At 38.2% G+C, this 22,537-nt stretch overlaps 2 long non-coding RNA genes across 2 annotated transcripts in view; both read right to left on the bottom strand.

The window, feature by feature from the left end:
* LOC140598615 (uncharacterized) overlaps nt 1–22,537 on the bottom strand; it is an 81,297-nt gene that overhangs the window by 24,889 nt on the left and 33,871 nt on the right. The window lies entirely within an intron of this gene.
* LOC140598616 (uncharacterized) lies at nt 14,996–17,831 on the bottom strand. The gene is made up of 2 exons (XR_012001087.1): nt 17,723–17,831; nt 14,996–17,574 (listed from the first exon to the last, which is right to left on the bottom strand). It is a non-coding gene; the product is annotated as an uncharacterized lncRNA (long non-coding RNA).

The following is a 22,537-nucleotide window of genomic DNA, read 5'->3' as shown; positions in this document are numbered from 1 at the left end:
TCGGTGTCCATCGAAAGATGAATGGATAAAGAAGATGTGGTCTATGTATACAATGGAATATTACTCAGCCATTAGAAACGACAAATACCCACCATTTGCTTCAACGTGGATGGAACTGGAGGGTATTATGCTGAGTGAAGTAAGTCAATCGGAGAAGGACAAACAGTGTATGTTCTCATTCATTTGGGGAATATAAATAATAGTGAAAGGGAATATAAAGGAAGGGAGAAGAAATGTGTGGGAAATATCAGGAAGGGAGACAGAACATAAAGACTCCTAACTCTGGGAAACGAACCAGGGGTGGTGGAAAGGGAGGAGGGTGAGGAGTCGGGGTGAATGGGTGATGGGCACTGAGGGGATGTTATAACTGGGTGTTATTCTGTATGTTGGTAAATTGTATTCTGTATGTTGGATGTTATAACTGGGTGTTATTCTGTATGTTGGTAAATTGAACACCAATAAAAATAAATTTATTATTAAACAAAAAACAAAAAAAAATGCTTGCTGAGTAACTGATCTTTTTTTATTGTGGTAAAATATATATGGCCTAAAAGTTGCTGCTTTTAACCGTACAATCCCATGGCATGACTTACATTCACAATGTTGTGCGGTACCTCCTCTATTTCCAAAAATTTTTCATCATTCCAAACAGAAACTCTGTTAACAATTAGATAATAACTCCTCATTCCTCTCTCCCCCAGCCCCAATCCACTTTCTGTATCTTTTCATTTGACTATTCCATACATTTCATATAAATGGAACTGTGAAGTAAATGTCTTTTTATGTCTCAGTTATTTTACTTAGAATGTTTTTAAGGTTCATCCATATTGTAGTACATACTAGAACTCCATTCCTTTTTACAGCTGAATAATATTCCATCCTATGTATATACCACATTTTTTTATCCATGTATCTGCTGGTGGACTCTTAGGTTGTTTCTACCTTTTGGCTACAATGGATGATATTGCAGTGAACACTGACAATACAAGTACCTGTATTCAATTCTTTTGCATATATTTCTAGGTGTAGAATTTGAGAAACCGGTCTTTTCATAGAAATACAATGCTACTTTGGAGTAAAGGAAGCCCTTGGCTATGTCTCTCATGCCCCATCCTTATGACATGAGGCTAACCTTGTCAGTCCTCCCTTGACCCACATGTCCACAGTGCATTGTAATTGCTGTCTCGGTTGTAGAGATGTGAATGTCTCTGGAGGAGGGCAGGCTGGAAAAGGAGTTCAGACTATTACCAGATGACAGAAATCAGTGACAGGGCTCAAGGGAGCCATCGAATCTGTTCTGTAACCCTTCTTAGTCTCCTTTTCTCTGATACCTCCTGTGTTTGACAGGATGATCTGTTCAGCCCAGGAGACTATGAGGTTATATAAGGTTCAGAAAGGAGTAAAGAAGGACTGCATAACTGTGCCCATCTCTTGACACTGTCAGCTTGCCAAGGCTGTCATTAATATCACTTCGCCAATGTCACTGGTTTTATCCCCATCCCAATCCTGGCACTGCACATTCTGGTACTTCCCTGAACTCCCTGGCTCATAATGACCTTCTCCAAAGTTTGGTAAAGATGAATGCAGATGGTAGGGGTGCTATGTACTGTATCCTGGTATAAGGGATTGTTACTTTAAGCCATATTAAAAGAAATACGTGTTCTATTAGGTTCTATACGTAAAAGGCATAATTTGTGTGATTGTCCATGCTTGGAAATATTTTCTACTTTTTGGCAGAAAAAAAATGCATTGAGGTGGTAGACTTAGGCAAAAAATGAGCTCATTAGTAATAAGTACATGGCTCCTTCAGCCTATTCTAGGTACACAGGCTTGTTAAAGGGAAAGGAGTTATACAGAGGACTTGAAGATCTGTGGTAGATTTGCAGGGAGTCTGGGCCCCATTACTGAGAGTTGAGAGGGCACATTTAAGACTGTGAATTAAAGAGTGGCACAATTGAGACCCTCTGGGCACCATGCCTGCCTGTTGTTTCTCCAACAGTTTAAGGAGCAGTACAGTATAGTGGTTCCTATAATTGTCTATTCTACCTGCCACCATCAATGGATGGCAGAAATCTTGAAGTGAAAATGGGATTCTACTGGTAGCTTTTGGAAGATGCCTAGAATGCCAGAATGCTGTCTAGACCAGCAAATCTACTACTTGTTAGAAGTGATGAAGAGTTTACACATTCTTGTCTCTTCCAGTGCTTGGCTCATCTAGAGCTGGGCTGGCTCCACTCCTCCAACTTGAGCTACACATCATAACAGCAACTACTCTATCTTTGTCTGGTCTCTCTGACTCCTGACCATCCAAGGAGAGAAAGACTTCCCTGCCTGGCCACTAGCACCTATTTTAGCCTTCAGGAACTAGATATGGCATTGCATTTGTCCCTCTGATTCAGAATAACTGAATGTCTTATTTGAGCTCATGACATTTTCAAACAATTTTTCTTCATGTGGTTCTATGAGGCATTTTATCTGACTTAATTTTAAGACTCTATTTACCTTTCAGAGGTCCATGGTGAAATGGAAAGAAGTAGAGTCTAGACTCAGACAATTCTGGTCCCAAATTCAAGATCTACTACATATTAGCTATCTTAACTCTGGGCCTCAGTTTTCTCATGTATAAAATGAGATAATAATAGTTCATAAGTTTTTTGGAGCACTAAATGGCTAATGAATGGAGAGCACAAAGCAGGCCTCCGCATTAGGTTTACTATCTCCTAAAACCCAGCTTTCTCTCATAGGGTCGTAGATGATAAAGGTCTATGCAATGTCCTATGATGAGAATCATCTTACATCTCCCAGACTCCATGTCACACCTACACTACCTTTCTTATGTCCAAAGTTCATATTCTTATTGAAAAGCCATTGAAAATCAAGCTTTCTTGGAGCATATTTAATGACATGAAAAAGTAAATAGAACATATTTATGAAATAAGAAAAATATGTATAGTATGAGTACAGTATTCAGAAAATAATATATGTCTGTACATGTATTTATGCACATGATCCCAAAAGGCATTTCTTTTACCTGGACTTTACATGGTAGTTGTTCAGCGTGATACCAGCTTTTTTTTCTTTTTGCTGAATTGTGGTATTTGTAAGCTGAGAAGAGAAGCAGAACTGCCTACATAGGGGAAATATATCCAGCAGGAGACAGGAATTATCTAGGAGTTAAATAGAGAACAGGAATTTTTAAAGCAAAATGCTATTTGTTCTGTGAGGCAGTTCTACCCATTTCTTTCATCTGCTTGATATTATCAGTAAAGTAATAATTGCTCATTGTGTATGGAATGCTTCAAGATGAGTGCGAAAGAAGACTACATCCAGGCTCCAACTATGTAGAAAGGATAGTCACACACACACACACACACACACACACACACACTCATGAGTACACATGTGCATCTAAAAAGATTATTGTATTTTCCACATTGAAAAATGCCTCTTGGACTTAGATTATTTGACAAGCAGAAATAAGGGTCCTAACATGAGACCCAGGAAAAAACAAAGCTGTCCTGTGTCGAATTTTCAATCATTCCACTTCCCAAGTACTTTGTACTTGTGGTGATGCCTCAATAAAATAATGTTGAATTTTGAGTTACAATATTTCAACACTCAGACTTTATGGTCATACAACAACATACTACACTAAAAGGAGATCACTTCTTAGACAGATTCACCCAAGACCACACAAAATTAGTGGCAGAATGAGTCTGGAAGCTTTCCATCTTACCTCAAGGACTCTCCTTCTTCCCTTGTTGCTTTTGGTATGCATGAACATTAAGAAAAAACAATACATGTGTGTGTATGTGTATAGAGAGTTACACATCAATACATACATGCTGTATATATATGTGTGTATATATATACACTATTTTTTTAAGATTTTACCTATTTATTCACAAGAGACACAGAGAGAGAGGCAAAGACATAGGCAGAGGGAGGAGCAGGCTCCTTGTGGGGACCCCGATGTGGGACTGAATCCCAGGACCCTGGGAATCACACCCTGAGTCAACCACTGAGCCACCCAATCATCTCTATACTTTTTTTGGTGGGCATGTAACAGTCTGCTTTTCCATGCTCTTCCATGTGTCAGAATATTTCAAATAATCTTAACTTCTGTTAGCGTTACCCCATGATGGAACTGGGATTTAGTAAGCCAATAGGGAAGATATGATCAAGAAGCTATTCTTTGGACCTAATATTCCAAATAAAGGCCTTAGGCATGATGCAAAAACTCTCAGGGCCCAGGGCCCAGAAAGAGTGGCTTTCTTCTTCAGGGATTGACCAGCATTTGGTCTCTGCTTGGTTCAGCGACTCTATCAGGCTAACTGTAAATCCCCTTAAGTAGAGACTCAAGCAGATATTCAATCTCATCTTCAGCCATGAATCCAGCCCCATTCTATGGGTAAGTCCAACCAGGCCCTCACACATGAATTCTCCTGTCCAAAGGAAGACTGATTGGGTTGGAGAGGGTCAATTGCTTAATCCATCCCTCTTTTACTCCTGGGCCAATAGCTAAATGCAGTACTCCTTTTTCCTTGTCTTGCTTCACATATCCCAAATTTCACATGGGTTTATATTTGTGATCATGGTTACTGGACAAATCTCTGAGAGAAGGGTAGATTCCCTAGAAGAAAAACTGAGAAAGGTAACATATCTGCTCTTGTAAAGATAGGGACTAGCCTATGTTAATAACTAAAGATCAACCAAGGACAGATGCAAGTTTAACACTGAAATGTTCTTAACTAAAGATCACCTAGAGAGGGATTTTTAAAACCATTTTGTGATGCTCGGGACCTCTTTGGATGCTTACTAGGGATCTGTAAATTGTTTTGCAAAATGACTTAGGCTTTTGGTGCTTTTGTCAAATTACAGATTTTTAATAAGTTTTATATTTGTGTAAGGGCTTTTGTTCTGTTGCAGCCTCATTCTTATGCTCTTGCCTTCCCTTCAGTGCAGGACACATTTCCAGTATTGAAACTATATGGCACAGTGGGAGGACCACAGTCTTGAAGCCAAACCTACCAGGCTCCATTCTCAAGGTCTCTCCATTAGATGGAGATATTAGTTCTGGGCCTTAGTTTCCTAATCTGTAAAATGGTGTGTGTGTTGGGGAGCGTGTGATAAGGTTTAAGTAAGATCATTGTTTGAGACAGTTATTTGCCATATGGTAAGAAATGTCTGCTATTATTACTATTACTGGCTCAAATGTCTAAGCCAGACTGCTGTACATTGCCAGCTGGAAGTAAAAAATTAATGCCTAATTTGACATGCCTCAGAAAGGGAATGGCATAAAAAGAAAGGAGAAAGATATTGTAACGTCAACCCCAATCTTATTTTTAGTACTTCATTAACATCGATATTATTATTTTTGGAGTCTCCCAACCATTCTTGCAGAATTATTTTTTAATTCATGGATCATAGGATTAAAGTGGCATAATTCTTGCTTCATTATAAGTTGCCATATGTAGACATGCTCTCTATATTTAGCCTACGAATATAAAAACTTTACCATGTTGCCAAAGTGCCAGGATTTTTTAAAATTTGAATCTAGTCAAAACTCTTTGGTTTGCAGAGGAATTAACAGGCCCAGAAAATTTGAGATACTTGCCAAACTAGATTGCAGACTAGAATTTGTATTTTCTCATTCCTTAACAATTAGTTCATGAGAAACTTACGTAAGACTCAAAGAACCTCAATTTTAGTAAGGTACCTGAGAAGCACATTCAGTTGTGCTGTGAGTTTGAAACAGATGCAAATTTGAATGGAAATGAAGCTATCCTTAACCCTGCTGGTGTTAGCTCAGTCCCACATTCTCCCTCAAAGGACACCAGGAGAATAAACAGCCTGAAGAACTAGGATCCAGCGCTCCTTTCCAAAGTCCGAGCCAGGTTTTTCTTTTCAAATTGTGAATTGAAAGACAGGAAAGAAGGGAGGGAGGGAGAGAGGAAGGAAGGAGGGGAGGTAGGGGGAGGAAGGAAGGAGAAAGTGGGGGTTGGGGCTTGGGGCTTTATTAATATCTAACTGATTTCTTCAGTCTTTTCCTAAGAATATTTCTTGGCTAGTCACTTTATAAGACACTGCATTTATTTTCTTATATGATAAAAGGTTAGAAAGATCCAACATATTTTAAAGATGACGTCTAAATAGCTACTTAGCTGAAAATCTCATCTATCTGGAAAAAAAGGCTTATTTTTATTGTAATGAGTGAGGGTTTTTTAATCTATTTTTTTTATTATTGGTTAGTTGCTTGCTTGCAAAATTTGACCTTATTTTTCTGGAAAAATTATCTTGATAAGGTGGCTGTAGAAATATCTTTGGAATCCAAAGCAGGCTTGTGAAGAATGCATTCTAAAAATAACTCCATACACACTAGAAGATTGATAATGGAAACATGTACACACACACACACACACACTGTATTGCTAAGCCAGCAATTTACTGTCATCAATAAACATGACTGAGATGATTTACCTGTTGCCGGCTCCTATTGTCCTTCTTTTGTTCCTCTTAGCTGGGCCCCCTGATGCCCTGCTGTGGTTCAGCAGCCTCTGGGCTGACTCCTTGCTGGTTGGAGCTGGGTGACATGGAATCATCCATGCTTCTTGCTAGCCCATTTCTAAGCATGAGATATCATTCAGTTGCTTGCTTTCTGCCTTGTTTATTTCCATCTTATGACACTATTCCAGGACTTGGGCTCCTATTTTGGTTCCCCTGCCACAGTCTTTATACATACAGTCTATGCCTTGCAGCAATTTTCCAGGATAGATGCTCACTTTTATTCCTGTCAAACTAGACTTTCACCACACATCTGTGATTTTGTTTCAAACCTTGCTAATATCAGTGACTAGCCTGTTAACTTGTATCACTGTGCATTGTGCCCCTTGACTTGCTGTTGATAATTCTGCTCTGCGATTTCTTGAGCATTAATTATATATCAGACACCAAATTTGGAAATTAACTTACTATAAGCAGTGTGCAATACTGTGATTAAGAACACTTATTCTGAATCTGGGTTTCGAGTTGTAGTTCCACCAATTATTAGCTATATTAGCTTAGAGCAAGACATTTAATCCCTCAGAGTCTCAGTTTCCTTGTTTATAAATCAAGGACAGTAATACTACTGACAACCTAGAGTTTCATTAAGAATCAAATGAAGTAATAAATATAAGTCACCTTAACATTCTTGGCACTCAATGAATGTTAGTTATAATTATCATGTGTTCAATCCCAGAGAAATTTCATAACAAGTTTATGCCATAGACATTTTCATACCAATTTCACAAATGAAGAAAATGAGGCTTGGAGCTAAATAACCTGCTCAAGGCCAAACAATAGAGCTGGGATTTGAACCCAGGTCCATCTGACTTTAAATTCACTCATTCAACAAACATTTATTGCATAGCCACAAAGTGCTGGGGTATCTGGTGCACTATATGTCATTATTCCTTCACCACCTGTAGCTTGGTTGGGTCCTTCTCCACTTAAACCTATTTAACTCCTAGGACCTCAAGGATAGATGTTATTATTCACCAAAAATGTGAGATATACCACTTTCTGGCCTCATCCATAAAACTTTCCCATGCATAATCCTGTCTATTCTCCCAACCACTGGCTGCAGGGAGGACTCAATAATTGAGAGGGGTCTTAGATCCCTGGGTGGCTCAGTGGTTGGGCAGCTACATTCAGCTCAGTTCGTAATCCCGGGATCCAGGATGGAGTCCTGCATCAGGCTCCCTGCGAAGAGCCCACTTCTCCCTCTGCCTCTCTCTCTCTCTCTGTCTCTCATGAATAAATAAATGAATCTTAAAGAAAAAAGATCTGAGACAGGGTTAAATGAAAAGACTAAGGGAAACTTGGTTCCCCAGTTGCTATTTGAAGCAGAACCCTGAGGAAATGTACCTGCCTGGGAATACCTGTGTGGTCCATTCAATGAAGAGAAAAGAACACTTACTGTGTTAAAAAACTGAAATGTGGGATCTCTGTTATAGCAGTTAGCTTCTACTGACAAATAAAACCCCAATGGGCATGTATAATTTCAAGCCCAGGTCCGTCCTTGAATCTTACGTTACTGCTATTCTGAACTACTTGCAAGTTGAACTTGCTCTCTCTCACCTATAAACCTCTGTTCCTGTGGTGCCTCTGTATCTCGGTTGGATTCTCCAGAAAATTGATACCAAGATAAGACTGCAAGTGCCTTGTGGGGGTAATGCCTATCAATGATAAAGAAGGGAGAAGAGAATTGACCTGAGAAAGTTTCAGACCACAGGGCTGATCTTGATACTTGTGAAAAAAATAGGAAGGGTCTCAGATCTGACAGTCTTGGTCAACCCAACAGAGAGCTCCAGAGCAAAAGTTCCATTAGTACCCTTGATGCTCGGTCATGGACTGGGCTACCTGTAAAAAGCATCACCTGGCCTCAAAAGCTGAGATAGATACAGCTGAACAGTCAGATAACTCATTTGTTGGAGCTGAATATATTCTTCTTGAAGAGAGATCCAATTGGTGCAACTCATAGTGCTGTACTCTGCCTACAAATACCTATTCTCTCCAGAAGTGGGCACTCCTATGAATTTTTTAAATTTCTTCTAGGCATCAATTTCTCCAGAAAGCTTTTTCTGATCCTCAAATCCATACTTGGTCAGAATAATGCACCTCCCCCCCACCCAACACTCAAAAATGTCCATGTTCTTATCCCTGGAATCTGTAAATACATTAGGTTATGTGGTAACGGAAAATGAAGATTGCAGATGACATTAAGGTTGCTAATCAGCTGTCCTAGAGACTGGGGAGATTATTTTATCATATCCAGAAGGGCCAATATAATCAAAAGCGTCCTTAGAAGAGGAAGAAGAAGGAAAAAGAGATCTAGAATATGTTATGAGAAAGACTCAACAGCCATTGATGGCTTTGAAGATGACCTTCCATTGGCCAAAGAATGAAGGCAGCCTGTAGAAGCTGGAAAAAGGAAAGAAAATGGTTTCTGTTCTAGAGCATCCAGGAAGCAATGCAGCCATTGTTGACACCTTGATTTTTGCCCAGTGACACCCACTTCAAACTTCTGACCTCCAGGACTATAAGAAAATAAATCTGTGGTGTTTTAAGTGGCTAATTCTGTGATAATTTGTTACAGCAGCAATAGAAACCAATATAAGCACCCACCTTATGTGCCTGACAATCTTTTTTCCATAACTGTGGCATATTTCTGTGCCCTTACTTATAACTCATATAATAAGTGTTTAATAAATATTGGTTGAGTTATTCCAGCCCGCTCCATTCTTGACTGTTTAATTATGAACATATCATGTTGGACATTAACAAAATAACTTCCAAAATCGCTTTTATCTCTAGTTATTTCTGGTTCACATCACATAAATAGAATTTTAATACTATATTCTTTTAAGACCAGTTCTGGGCATACAATAGGTGCTTAATAAGTAGTTGTAGAATGAAAGAATGAATGGATGATCCACTGTTACAAAGTAGCCTTTATTTGTTTGCTTGTTTTTTAGTGTATGTGCTGCCGAAGCAAGCACTATGTGTTTGCTTGTTTGTTCATCATAATAACAACAACAACAAAATCCCAATCAGTCTCAATGAACTAGAGGAGGAGAATAGGAAATCCAAAGCAGAAGATCAAGTCTGGGAAAAAAATGTTATTTTAGTTTCAAAATGTCTTTTTGCTCTCAGCAGATTTCCATTTATATAAAGATGACTATTGGGGTCATGCTCTTAAGATACAATCTCCATATTATATTTGATTTACTCCCAAAATTAAATTTAGAACAGATTGGTTTTTAAGAAAACATTTACAAACTGACCATTGATATTTGCTTAGTCTCCTGGGCTGGGTGGGGGAAAAGAAGAAAGATAAAGGAAAGGGAGAACAAGGACAAATCAGGGGTTATTGATTGGAAGGCCAGTTAAGATCCCAGAAATCAGTGGACTTTGAAGGGGATGTGGATGTTTATTTTGTTTTACCTTCCTTTCTTCATTCAGCTGATATTAGTATCTCTACTTCCCATTTAAGAACTCTTCCTTTCCCCATTATTCATCCTTTGAATTGAGAGGATTCGATTGGCATCCCAATCTCAGGCCAGTTGGCACATTCTATTTCCTTGGCCTCACTGCATAATTCAGGCTTAGCCACTTGACTCAAATCAAGCCAATTAGATATAGGTCTAGGACTTTCTGGGAACTGTTGGAAATAGGAGTTCTTTTCTCACTAGAATATCTTAGGATTTAGGACTAATTTAGATCTGGTGGCAACCATTTTGTCAGGACAAAAGAAAAGACTAAATAGAAATAGAGCTAGCAGAAGGTAAAAGCAAAACCTAACAGTGCAGTATTCTGAACTGAATTATTCAAGCCCCTGGATCCTCATCACCTGAAGTCTGTGCCACCTTGAATTTCTATGTTAAATGAGGCAACTGATTTCTGCTTTTGCATAAGCAAGCTTGAGTTGTGTTTCTGTCACTTGAAAACCAAAAAATTTTGACTAATACAGGGAATCATCACAGTTTTACAGATCCATGAACTTAAAATTGAGATCTTTAGAAATGATTGGATGCAAGGAATTGGCTCTCGTTGACCAAATATGAAAGAGACTGATATAAAGGAGACAGAATACTCATTGAATAGTTCTTTGCAAGAGTCTCAAATACATACCCCTTCTACCTGGGGCACTCATCTCTCAGAATTAGGTTACCTGAAAAGCCAAATCAGCAAACAGAAAGAAGTTGCCTCAAAAAAAGGTTGTTCCAACTAGGGAATAAGAACCAAGAAAGGGGGCTAATTTGAACCTATTTTATCTGGATCAAGATGAAGTCTTTTTTTTTTTTTAATTTTTTTATTATTATTTATTTATGATAGTCACAGAGAGAGAGAGAGAGGCAGAGACACAGGCAGAGGGAGAAGCAGGCTCCATGCACCGGGAGCCCAACGTGGGATTCGATCCCGGGTCTCCAGGATCGCGCCCTGGGCCAAAGGCAGGCACCAAACCGCTGCGCCACCCAGGGATCCCAAGATGAAGTCTTATAATCCACATTGCTGCCAAAAACAACATATGGCTTTGAATTTACAAGGTTCAGGACTTTTTTTCTCTGGGCAGCACTAGAAAATCCTCAGAAGTTCTTTTTATGCTTCAGACTGTTTACCCCTCTTCTGTTGACATACCTAATCAATTGAGTGAATCTCTCTCCAAACAATTAATTAGAATCCATTTACTAAATTGCAATCACATTCTCTTTCTGCTTTCACAAGTCTATGTCCTGAACACTTTGGCTGCCATTACAGCTGCTTTCACACTTTCCAGACACACCTTTGCAGGAAATTTCTTGGTTTACACTCACAGCCACTGATGTTGATTTTTAGTTGTTTAGCTCACAGAGGGCAATACAGGGAAGGGGACCTCATTATCACCCCAAGTATGACCTGCAAGGGAAAAGCTAACTAGGACTTGAGAGGTTGCAGTACATTTGAGTTGAAGTACCTGAGGCTTGATTTTTTAAAACTAATGTAAAATTCATACTACTGAAATGCATAGATGCTAAGCATATAATTCAATGCATTTTGACAAATGTGTACACCCTTATGGCCAACACCCATGTCATGATATGAAACATTTCCATAACCTCAGGAAGTTCACAGGGTCTCATTTTCATATGCAGAATTTCACAGACTCTAGACAATGCTAGTTATAGTTTCAGTATCCATTGATTGAGAAAATACATACTAACATAAAAATGTTACTAAGTCAGTTATATTTTTGCATAATTATTTAATACATTTGTATGGAAATATTTGAATAATATAAGAGCTGCTCACATATATTTGAGATATTAGTTATGTGATATTGTAGACTGAATATTTGTGTCTCCCAAAACTCTTGTGTTGAAATTCCTGACCCTGATTATCATGGTCTTAGGAGATGAGGCCTTTGCAGGTAATTAGGTAAGAGGATTTTACCATCATGAATGAAATTAGGGCGCTTATAGAGGGGGCCCTTGAGAGCTTTCTTTGCTCTCTGCCATGTGAGAACACTGCAAGAAATCAATAGACTGCAGCAAAAGAGGGTTCTAGCCAGAAGCTGATTGTACTGGCACCCTTATCTCAGACTTCCTGCCTCCAGAACACTGGAGAAATTAATTTCTATTGTTCATAAGCCACCCAGTCTGTGGTACTTTGTTATAGAAGCCTGAATTGACTGAGATATTTGGTGAACAGATACTTAGTGTCCGTGAAGATTCAGATGCCTTTAGAAATAACATTCCAACCACCTCCCCAGGGGTCTGCATCTCACAGATTAGCAAGGCTTCTGATTTGGCTATTTCAAATGTATGGTTATGAGTATTTGGTTGAAAATTGAAAGATACAAAGGAATATTAGGAAGATTCCTATGTCATCCTGCCCACTGGTATTTCACAGTGGGATAGAAGTCAAGAGCATGAATGCTAAGATCTATCTCTGCTACTCAATTATGTAAACATGGGCAAGAAATTATTTTTTTTAAATCTCAATCCTTTTCTTCTGTTAATTTGAAATGATGACTTTCCTTATAGAGTTTTTATGAGGATCAAATGAGATAATGTGTGGAAATCAGAAAACTCAGATTTTCATTCTTCTATTGCTACTCATTAATGAATGTGCTATTTGAAGGGGTATATTTTACTGAAGCATTCCATACATGGTTCTTTTGCCTGGCAAGTCACATGCTAACTGTTAGCACAGTGCAAAAGTTTTCTTCTGTTTAAGAAAGGCTGATGCAGTTTAATTCTAATCAAACAAACAAACACCACCACCACCGCCCAAAACAAAATAAAACAAAACAGCCATTTCAGCTTGATCACATTAGACTTTCAGAAAATCAGAGAAATAATCTTAGATTCATATTATAATCTTGGAACTGGACTCTATATTCCATGCAGTTAAATCTGAACTTTACAAATGGGGTGGGGCAGGGGGAGGCCAAAAACATAGATGATTTATTCAAGACAACACAAATAATTGTGTTAGGATGAGGAATGAAATTCCATTCTTGTCACTTCAGACAAGAATGGAAGAGTGACATTCTTGTCACTTCACTTTTTTACTGCTACTTGTTAATAAATAAACTATTTCAAGGGATACTTTTTACTAAATCATTTTTCACTGTATCACTAAACACACAAAAAACTTCTCAGAACTCTCTTTGGTATGTGGAATCATATCCCTAGCTAAGAAAATAGATGTGTGTAAAATTGCCTTCCTGAATTTCTGCTCTCCTGGTAGTATATTTTAATTGCCCATGAGACTAAAACATTGGTTCTCCCGGCATCTCTATAATTTGCTTGCAGGATAGAGTTTGTCCAGGGTTGGTTGGGCAGCTAACAGCCTTAAAAGGGCATTCTAACTTCATGAGCTCTGCCATCACCATTCTCCACCTGTGACTGAGCCCTTTAGAATCATAGCTGTGCTCCACCTCTGATGTCCGGGGATTTAGTAAGCACCTAATACACCATGAAGTCCACAGGGGAAATATTAAACTGAATGATTTCAAAGTAACCAGAGATGAATAGCAGTTGAAGCAACATGCCCAGTTAAGTTTTGAAATACACCTTCAATGGAACCCTAGAGAACAAGAAATTTGGCTCTCTCTGTCTTCAAATCCACAATAGTAAAAATGAGAGGGGCAGAAACAGTAGACAACTTTCTATTTCCAATATTTGATTCATCTCTGGGCCCACATGTGAAGAGCAGCCAGCAAAGCTGGTAATTAAGCTGAGATGGAAATGAATAATGCTGCCAAGTTGGCCCCATTGTCATTTGATACTCCATGATACTTGTCAAAAGGCCATTGGAAAGTTCTGATGGCTCCTAGGTGAGGCAAATATACTTTACATTAACCCAGGAAGCCAAACATTGTTGCCAGTGACTTGGAAGAGATTATGTTGGACAAGCTCTGCTACTAGTAGTACAATTGATAGCTGCAATCTCAATGTCATTCATACTCATTCTATTTGGAAATGCTTTAGATAAAGATCAATAATAAAACTTACCAGACCCATTTGACAGTATATTTTACCCATGCACTCAGTATGGTTGTAAATTGTATCTATTAAAGCTTACATATTAAAAATTTAATTAAACCCTTGTTAAAAGACTAAACTCTCACTCACGTACCATATAAGTAAATTCCACCTAATAAAAATAGCTTCCATTTGTTGAGCACCTGTTGTCAGACAATAAAAACTATTGTTATGTGTAGCTCAATATTCACAAGAACTCTGCAAGGTTGATATTATCAATAGCATAAAATTGAGGAAACTGAGGCTCAGAAAAGCTAAGAAAAATTGTGCACAATTATTAAGCTATGAAGTAGTAAAGGACAGATCCTAGGTGTGGCTGATCCCAAACACTACCTTCTTTCATGTGCAATAGGATTTAGGTACATTGACCTAAACCAGTTACGTATCTATCAAAGGTTACCTCAAGTTCCATACTTTCCATAACACCTTCTTTGAGTGTTCCCTTCTAATTCCTAGTAAAGTCATAGATCCCAGATTCAGACAGACCTGGTTTGAGTACCCTAGCTCTACCATTTATTGACCATTTTGGTTCATTGATACATTTAATCTCTCCAAGCTTTACTTTCCTTGTTGTTAAATGAGGATGATAGCCTGACATTATGGTATACATTTTTCAGAGAAAAAAAAAAGATGCCTGAGAAGCATAGCTTCTGGCGCATGCCAGTGACTAATGTTTATTGAGGATTTTTCTGTGCCAGACACTTATGATTTTATTTAATTCTCTTAAACACCCTGTGGTGTAGCTACTAACACAATCCCCACTTTGTAGATGGGGCATGAGGCTTTATAATGTTTGATGATTGAACCAATGTCACACCATGAGTTAGGGGCAGAACTAGCAAGCAGTCTGACTCCAGAAACCACACTCCTTGCCACTATAGGGAGGTTTTCAGACACATGCAAAAGACATGAGGTCAATTAAGTGGTTTGCCCAGCATTTTTTAATGAAGTAGATGAGAAAGCATAAAACAGATTAGAATCAAAATACGAGTATGCTCCACAATAAAGGTAAGTATTCTGTGAAAAATCTGTTTTAGTTTTGTGTACATGAGTACTGGGCTTTGCAACATTTCTAACTGTGAATTATGAAAAAAATTTACATACACTGCATTATACTCTAAGTAATAGGTTCTCAATAATGGATCATTCTCTTCCCTTTCCAAGTAATATGTTATATTGTTTTACCTGTAAAGGCAAAGATAATGTTATTGTTGCGGTTTCTAATGTTTTTAGTTTTACCTGGTCACATGGACTTTGATAGCTACTTATTGAGTCATTCTAATATTCAGTGATATTGACTTTAACCTGAGTTATTTCATTAATTTTTTAATTCATTTGTTTAACAAATATTTATTAAGTTCTTACTATGTTCCAGGTATTATACTAGGGAAGGGGATTCAATGATGAACAAAACATAGTTCCTATACTCAAAGAGCTACAACCCAGTGGGGAAACCAGATATCAAAGATACGATTATAATCAAAGCAGTAAATTCTCCATCAGCATATGTAAGGGATTCTGTAGTATCTTATAACCTGTAGTATGTAGGATAAAAGTAAAAAGACACTACAATCAAATGAACCCAAAAAAAGTTGAATTATTTCAGGGATAGCATAGAAAGTTTCATGGTAAAAAAAACAAACAACAACAAAAAAAAACCCCACACATTTAAACTTGGACCTGAAGGTTGAGCAAGAGATAGCCCGGAGAAGAAGAGACTGGGATGGGTAGAATAATAGGTAGAAGGAAAAAACATACAAAGACTGAGAAGTGAGAGAAAGAAAAATGAGTTCAAGGTACTGAAAATCCGTCATGGTTGGAATATAGAGTGTGAGAAAGCTGATGCTGGAGAGGCGATGATGGAAGAGGTGATGCTGGAGAAGGAAGCAGAGCGTCTTAGGTGCCAGCTATTGTCAGGCCATCAGTAAGGAAAGAAGTCACTGCCACGTCTGCAACCTGCTGCAAAAGTGCTCACTGAATTCAAATATACCTTAATACATGCCTACCCCGGCTCCCAAGATTTAGCCTTCATTTATTCTTGGTACCTTGCTCCTAAATGGCCTCAAACCAGCAACATAGGATGCCTTGTTCTGTTCCCCATTCATCCTTAACTCTAGGGGTCCTTCAGAATCCATGAGACACTGAGAGAACATGGAATCTCATCCTCCCCCCTGCCTGTACTCTACAGCTGTTAGGAGCATGGTCTCTGGATTGAGATAAGTCTTATACTGGGTTTCCTGATCATTCTAGCTAAGTTTTTTCACTTATAAAAGGAGGAGACTAATGGTTCCTGTCTCACAGGATTGTTCTAAAGACCAAATAAGGTAATACTTGTAAAATGCTTGGCACATAGTAAGGGCTCCATACACCCAAAATGCTACTTTTAAAAATTTACTGGAAGCTCCTGCATATACTTGGAAGAAGAGGGACTTAATTTTGCTATAAACTTTAATTTCAGACTTTTAAAAAACTTATGCAAAGATCAAAGAAGAACAATTATCTTATATGGCTGTGTATTAAGCAACACAAGGAGACACAAAAATCAAGGATGAGCCATGTGCAATTAATAAAGGAAGCTATAACTAACTAACTAACTAACTAAGTAAATAAATAAATAAAATAAAGGAAGCCAGTTTAATCTTCATCAATGGATTGCAATGTTGCGATTCCTCCTTTTCCCTTTTATGCAAATCTCCCACTTGCTTCTTTTTATAAGATGTTGGAATGATGTATGATGGTTTCTCAAATACTAGTGAGACTGAAGTAATTTCCTACATAATGTACCACAAACAGATTTAGAAGTGTTGGTTTTAGATGCTATGATGCATATTCAAATTTCCCATGCAATGGATTAGATAGTAGCATGACTAAGTTGAAGGACCAGTGAGCTAAAATACCTCTTGTATGTTTCATATTCTGGAATATTAATAAAGTAGAAAATCAAAATGACAGCAATTTAGGGCTTCTCATGTCCCCTTATTATAGGCTCATTTCTGTGGGTGAAATTTCAGACAAAGAAAAGAGTGATAATGGAAAAGAACACAGCAGGGGAAACGAGAATGACAAAAGGAACAAAAATGAATAGAAGCAAAATCAAAGGGTCAGCATCAAAATACTCCATCTCCACAAAACAATGCTTATTATAGGCTCCTCTCTTAGCACAATCCCCAGCTGAGCTACTGGGCTGTTATATCAAAAACTGGCAATCTTTGCTGAAATGCATCATTCACTGTTTATTGCCAGTTGGAAAGAAAGTTACAGTTTACAGTTTAGAACATTCTAGCTTGATGTGACTTTCCCTTGCCATCTTAGAGTGAGTTTCCCAGAACTACAGAATCTCTGCTTCTCACCACCATTTTTGGACCTGCTCAGTGTGGCTGAGAATGCCTTGTCCATAGAAGTCAGCTGGTGAGCTGGAGAAAAAGTTCTGCTCCACACTGAGGGGCCATAATGGAGCAAGACTGGGGCAGCCCAGACGTGGCAGAGTGGAGTCCACTTGGAGCTGAAATGTAGAAAGAAGAAAAGCAAAGAGGATGATAAATTCCATCTGACGCTAAAGGAAAACCTTGTGTTAATCAGGTTTCTTTATAATGCCAGTGACAATACCCAAACTCAAACATGTAAGCAACAAGGAAACTTGATTGACTCACATAATTCAAAAGTCAAAATCAGGAACACTTAGAGCAGATGTGCAAATGATGTGCTTTGGACTCTCTCCATGTGCTGGCTAGCTTTCCCACATTGCTGTACTTGTGGGCAGTCTCCCCCCTGTGACAGCAAAGACAACCATAAGCAGCTGACTTTTAAAACTTCTTACTAAAACTGACTTCAGTTTCAAAACCTCATCCAGAGGCGTTCACCTCTCAGTAATTCCAGCAGTTTTGTGACCAGGCCTGGGCCATATGCCAGCAATGGATATGGACAATTCTCTAAAGGGAAACAGAGATTCTGTTACCACAAGCAGAAGAGATGAAATTGGGGCAGGTAAAAACCAACAAAACAACTTAACTGCTATGCCCTTTGAATGATCTGATTATCAACTAGAGGCAGACATTTCATGATCAGAGATAGTCCTTTATTCTCTCATTTGCACTTTGACTCATAATCTATTATTTTTCTTTAGGAAAATGTCAAAGACACCATGATACATTATAATGTACCTGAGTGCTGTGCCATTTTGAAGCTCAGAATACCAGTAAAATGAAAAGTTCTTCCTGTGAGTTCACTGACATGGGGTACTTTAACACCCATGCTAAATCAAGCAGCAGGCTTCCATAGGTCTAAAGTAAAGCAAGGATGTGTCAGCCAATTTTCCTGACAGGAATTGATAGCTTCGAGTAGGGACCTCCTGCTCTTTTTCCTTGTAAAAGTGCCTTCATATTTCTGACCTCTTTCACATTTCTTCCCATTTTGCTGACCAGATGGGAACCATTATTTAGAATAGTGGTTGGCCGACCAGAATAGGAACCATTATTCAGAATAATATACCATTGTTTAGATTAGTGATTCCCACTGTTTTAAAAATGAGAACTCCTTTTACACATCAGAGTGCATACATGTCAGATAGTAGTTGAATGTCGTCTATATTCATATATTGACTAATAAAATACATAATAGCAAATAAATTTAGTAAAATTAACATTACTGAAACAAATTATATCATATTAATTGTAATAGCACCTATTTACATGTGAAAAAAGTGCATGTATGTGTAAGGGTACTATTTATTTAGTGTATATATAGGGATGCAGAGGTCTCTTGAAATAATTTCATAGACCTGTTCTATAATAGGCTCAAAGTATTGACAACAGATGACTTAGATTGATTCTTTTTGTAGTTCTGATGTTTGTTTTAACTCAAAAGGCTGGGACACCTGGGTGGCTTAGCAGTGGAGTGGCTGCCTTCGGCTCAAGGAGTGATCCCAGAGTCCCCAGATCAAGTCCCACATTGGGCTCCCTGCATGGAGCCTGCTTCCCCCTCTGCCTATGTCTCTGCCTACCCCCCCACACCTCTCTCATGCACGTGCACAACAACCATAAATAATAAATGAATAAATACATAAAATTTATAAAGAATAAATAAATAAAATCCCATGAATAAAATCTTAAAAAAAAAACTCAAAAGGCCAATATCTCAGAATGCTGCATTCAGCTTCTCCCATTCCTTTGTTTCTGTTTCCTTAAAACAACTAGCTCAAACTCCAGTTTCAAGAGAAAGAGAACGAACCAGCAGCCAAGGGAGTTGACATGAGACTCATTGCCAAGATGGTGGATGAACACAGACTCAAGACACTGAAAATAAAAGTGACTGACTCTAAGACACATACTCCAGGTTGAAGGCATCCATTAGAATAGAAAAATGGGAAGTGTTGGTTTAAGGCCTATCTTTCAAAGAATGATGATAAATCTCATCAGAGGCACAACCCTTCGCTTTCAATCAGGATACAAAACTAGCAAAGAAACATTTTTACCAAAAGGGAAATTTGTTTAAAAAGTACAGATTTATTATGAAGATAATTTTTGAGGGTGTATATTCAACATTGTAGCTGACAACTGCATTTGGATTTCATTACACACACTCTCTGTACCACTCATCACTGTCATGCTCTGATGAGCTCCTAATCTTCCTCCTAAATCCTTTCTCCCACCTCATAGAAGAGGCACAGTGGTGATGAGTGAAGTACTCAGAGGGAGGGTACTCCAGCCTATAACCCTGGACCACAGAATTTCCTCTGAACTTTGGGAGAAAAACTGTAAATAGGAAAAAAATAAGAGAAACTTAATTTTGAATTGGGTCTCAAAATCACACACACTTATGATTGAGAAGTTCCAGTACTAATTTGCAGACAAATATCTAACATTTGGTAATCAGTCTGTTAATATAGATATGGGTCAAAAATGATACATTCAGCTGAAAACTTGTATAAAGAAGAAAAACAATTTAAAAATGGAATTAAACTGCATTTCTCATATATAAATAGGTGTCACGGTATTTAAATTATTTCTTTGTTCTCATATAACCTCAGCCATTGGGGGCCATTGATGCCTAAAGTTTTGATGGTTTGGAAAAAAACAGATCAAGCCAAGAAATCCTAGTTCTGCCATTAACCAGTGGTATAACCTGCAGCAAGTCACTCAACTTGTGTAAACTATAGTTTCCTTATTTTTATGGTAATACTATAAATGTGTAAAATAATATTAGTTATTATGACATATTTAATGTAAAATAATTGGCAAAATGAGTGGAACATACTACTAATAAATGTTGGTTTTTATTATAGATTGTGATAGAGAAAGATATCTTACCTATAGCCTTAGCAATAATCTGATACTCCTACTCCCATACCAACTAATAAAAGAACTTAGTATTTTTCTGCTCAGATTCTTCTGTTCCCCTTCCCTTATGCTTTAAGAGAATTTTGCCAAACTAGTTCCTAACCCTTTTTTGTAATAATAAGCAGAACCACATAAACAAAACAAAAGGCAGAAATAAAAACAGCCAGAGAGACTGAGTAGATCTACACACGGAGGTGTGGTAGGAGATGAAGGCCACATGTTATATGAGAATAGCCTTTTGGGGTCTGCTAGAGCAGCTTTGGTGCCTGAGGAACTGAGACAGAGGCAAAGGAAGCTTTGAAAAAGTTTTTTTACTATGGATTATAAATTGAATCTGTTCTAATGATCTTTAAGAAATGAAAGTAGATGAGCTTTCAGTTGTAATTACTTTGATTTCTGGACTGTGCTTTTTAATGGAGCATTATGTAGAGAGTGGATGATGTGGGCCCCAGTGTACAGTTAGTTCATGCAGCCACATTTCCTGGATTATCAAGTGGCTCTTCTTTAATAGTGCTGTGACGGCTTTGCCATAACGTGGTGGCTCCTCCTCCTGGCTTCTGTATGTACTGGGTGAACCACAGCTTAACCTTATAGAAGCAAGCATTTATTCTCCCACCAAGCTCTTTTCTACTAGCAACTCCCCATAAAATAGCCCTGGCTTCAGTAAAGGAACATGCAATAGTCAATAGTGCAGTTGTAGACATGCAAACATTATTGCCCCTACCCCAGGTCCCAAACCCAGCCCTAGTCAGATGGAGGAAAGTGACTACAGAAGGCAGAATAATATAACTTTTCCTCAGACATCAGATTCCTTCCATGACAGTGAAGTAATCGAGTTCAACTCTGGCACCATAGCTTGGGGTTAATTTCCAAAAGATGCAGTTGATATTTCTCTTTGAAAACACACATCAGAGCTCTTCTTTACGGATCTGTTCCAGGTAATTACACTCTTTTGCCAAGGACAGAACATCCACCTGTTAGAGAGCTATTGAACATTGAATTGATATAGTGACTGATATGATACCAGAGCTTACAGGAAGAAGAGATCACTTTCATATGTTTCAAATGTACAACTGAACAATCAACACAATTCAAATGTTTCCAGCATTTAAATCACTCCTGCCCTGACTCATCCTTCAAATAGCAGAATTCAAGACTGCTATTATGGTGGTTATTACATCAGCCTCTAAATCACTCTTACATAATCAATTAACCTAACGCATTCAGATATTCAAACACTTTCCACCAATAGCCAATTTCACCATAGCCAACACAATTTGTTTTCAATTACCAGCCTCACTAATGGCCTTCTAAAACTAATGCTTAAGGAAGTATTGGAAAGTTTCCTGTGTTGTCTCAGGGCTGTATACATTTTCTACATGGCAGCAAAATGATTTGCTGTTATTACATATTAAGTCATGGGGATTTTATCTTCTCATATAAAATGTGCAAGTCAAACAACCCAAACCACCCTATTCTACACAGGGAACTTCAAGTACTCACTCTATTTTCCAAACAAATCAGAGAATCTATACAGGCTTCTAACACCAAGGACTTTGTGTGTTTATTGTAAACAAGTCAGTGGATAATCATAAAATACTTCTTGGCAGCAGCTAAATCAAGATCAGTGATGGCCAGCCTAAGCCAGTTATAAATTTTATGGAAAATTTTTAAATGAGGCAAAGGAAGGAAGCTTACCAGCATTTTGTTTTTAAGGGTCAACTGAAGAGAGTAGGAGAAAAAGAAGGGAATCTAGGGTACCTGGTATTTGGAAGAGGGACACAGAAAAGAGTGAGTAAAAAGGAAGATAAAATAAAAGTGAAACAGAAGCCAAGTAGCTTGAGGCTCATAGAGCTTTTAGCTTAAGGGCAGAAAGCTTCAGTTTGGTTTTGTCCTCAAGGGAAGCCTGCAGGAAGATTTCCTTGCCAATGTGACCTTGGCAAACATGAAGGAGGATCAGAGTTTTGGCACTCTGGTTGAAATATAGGGTAGAAAAGTGGGAGAGAGGTCAGGAATACATTGAACAGAGATAGCAGAGAGCAGAAGAGAAACCATGCCCCAAAGATAATAACCAGAGCCAGGTCATGATTATTATGACCAATAGTTCTTTGAACAATCCTGACCACTATG

The sequence above is a fragment of the Vulpes vulpes genome, chromosome 4 (assembly GCF_048418805.1).
Source record: "Vulpes vulpes isolate BD-2025 chromosome 4, VulVul3, whole genome shotgun sequence".
In the NCBI taxonomy this organism is placed as follows: Eukaryota; Metazoa; Chordata; class Mammalia; order Carnivora; family Canidae; genus Vulpes; species Vulpes vulpes.
Note: the sequence above shows the minus strand (reverse complement) of the source record. Positions and strands in the feature narration are given on the sequence as shown.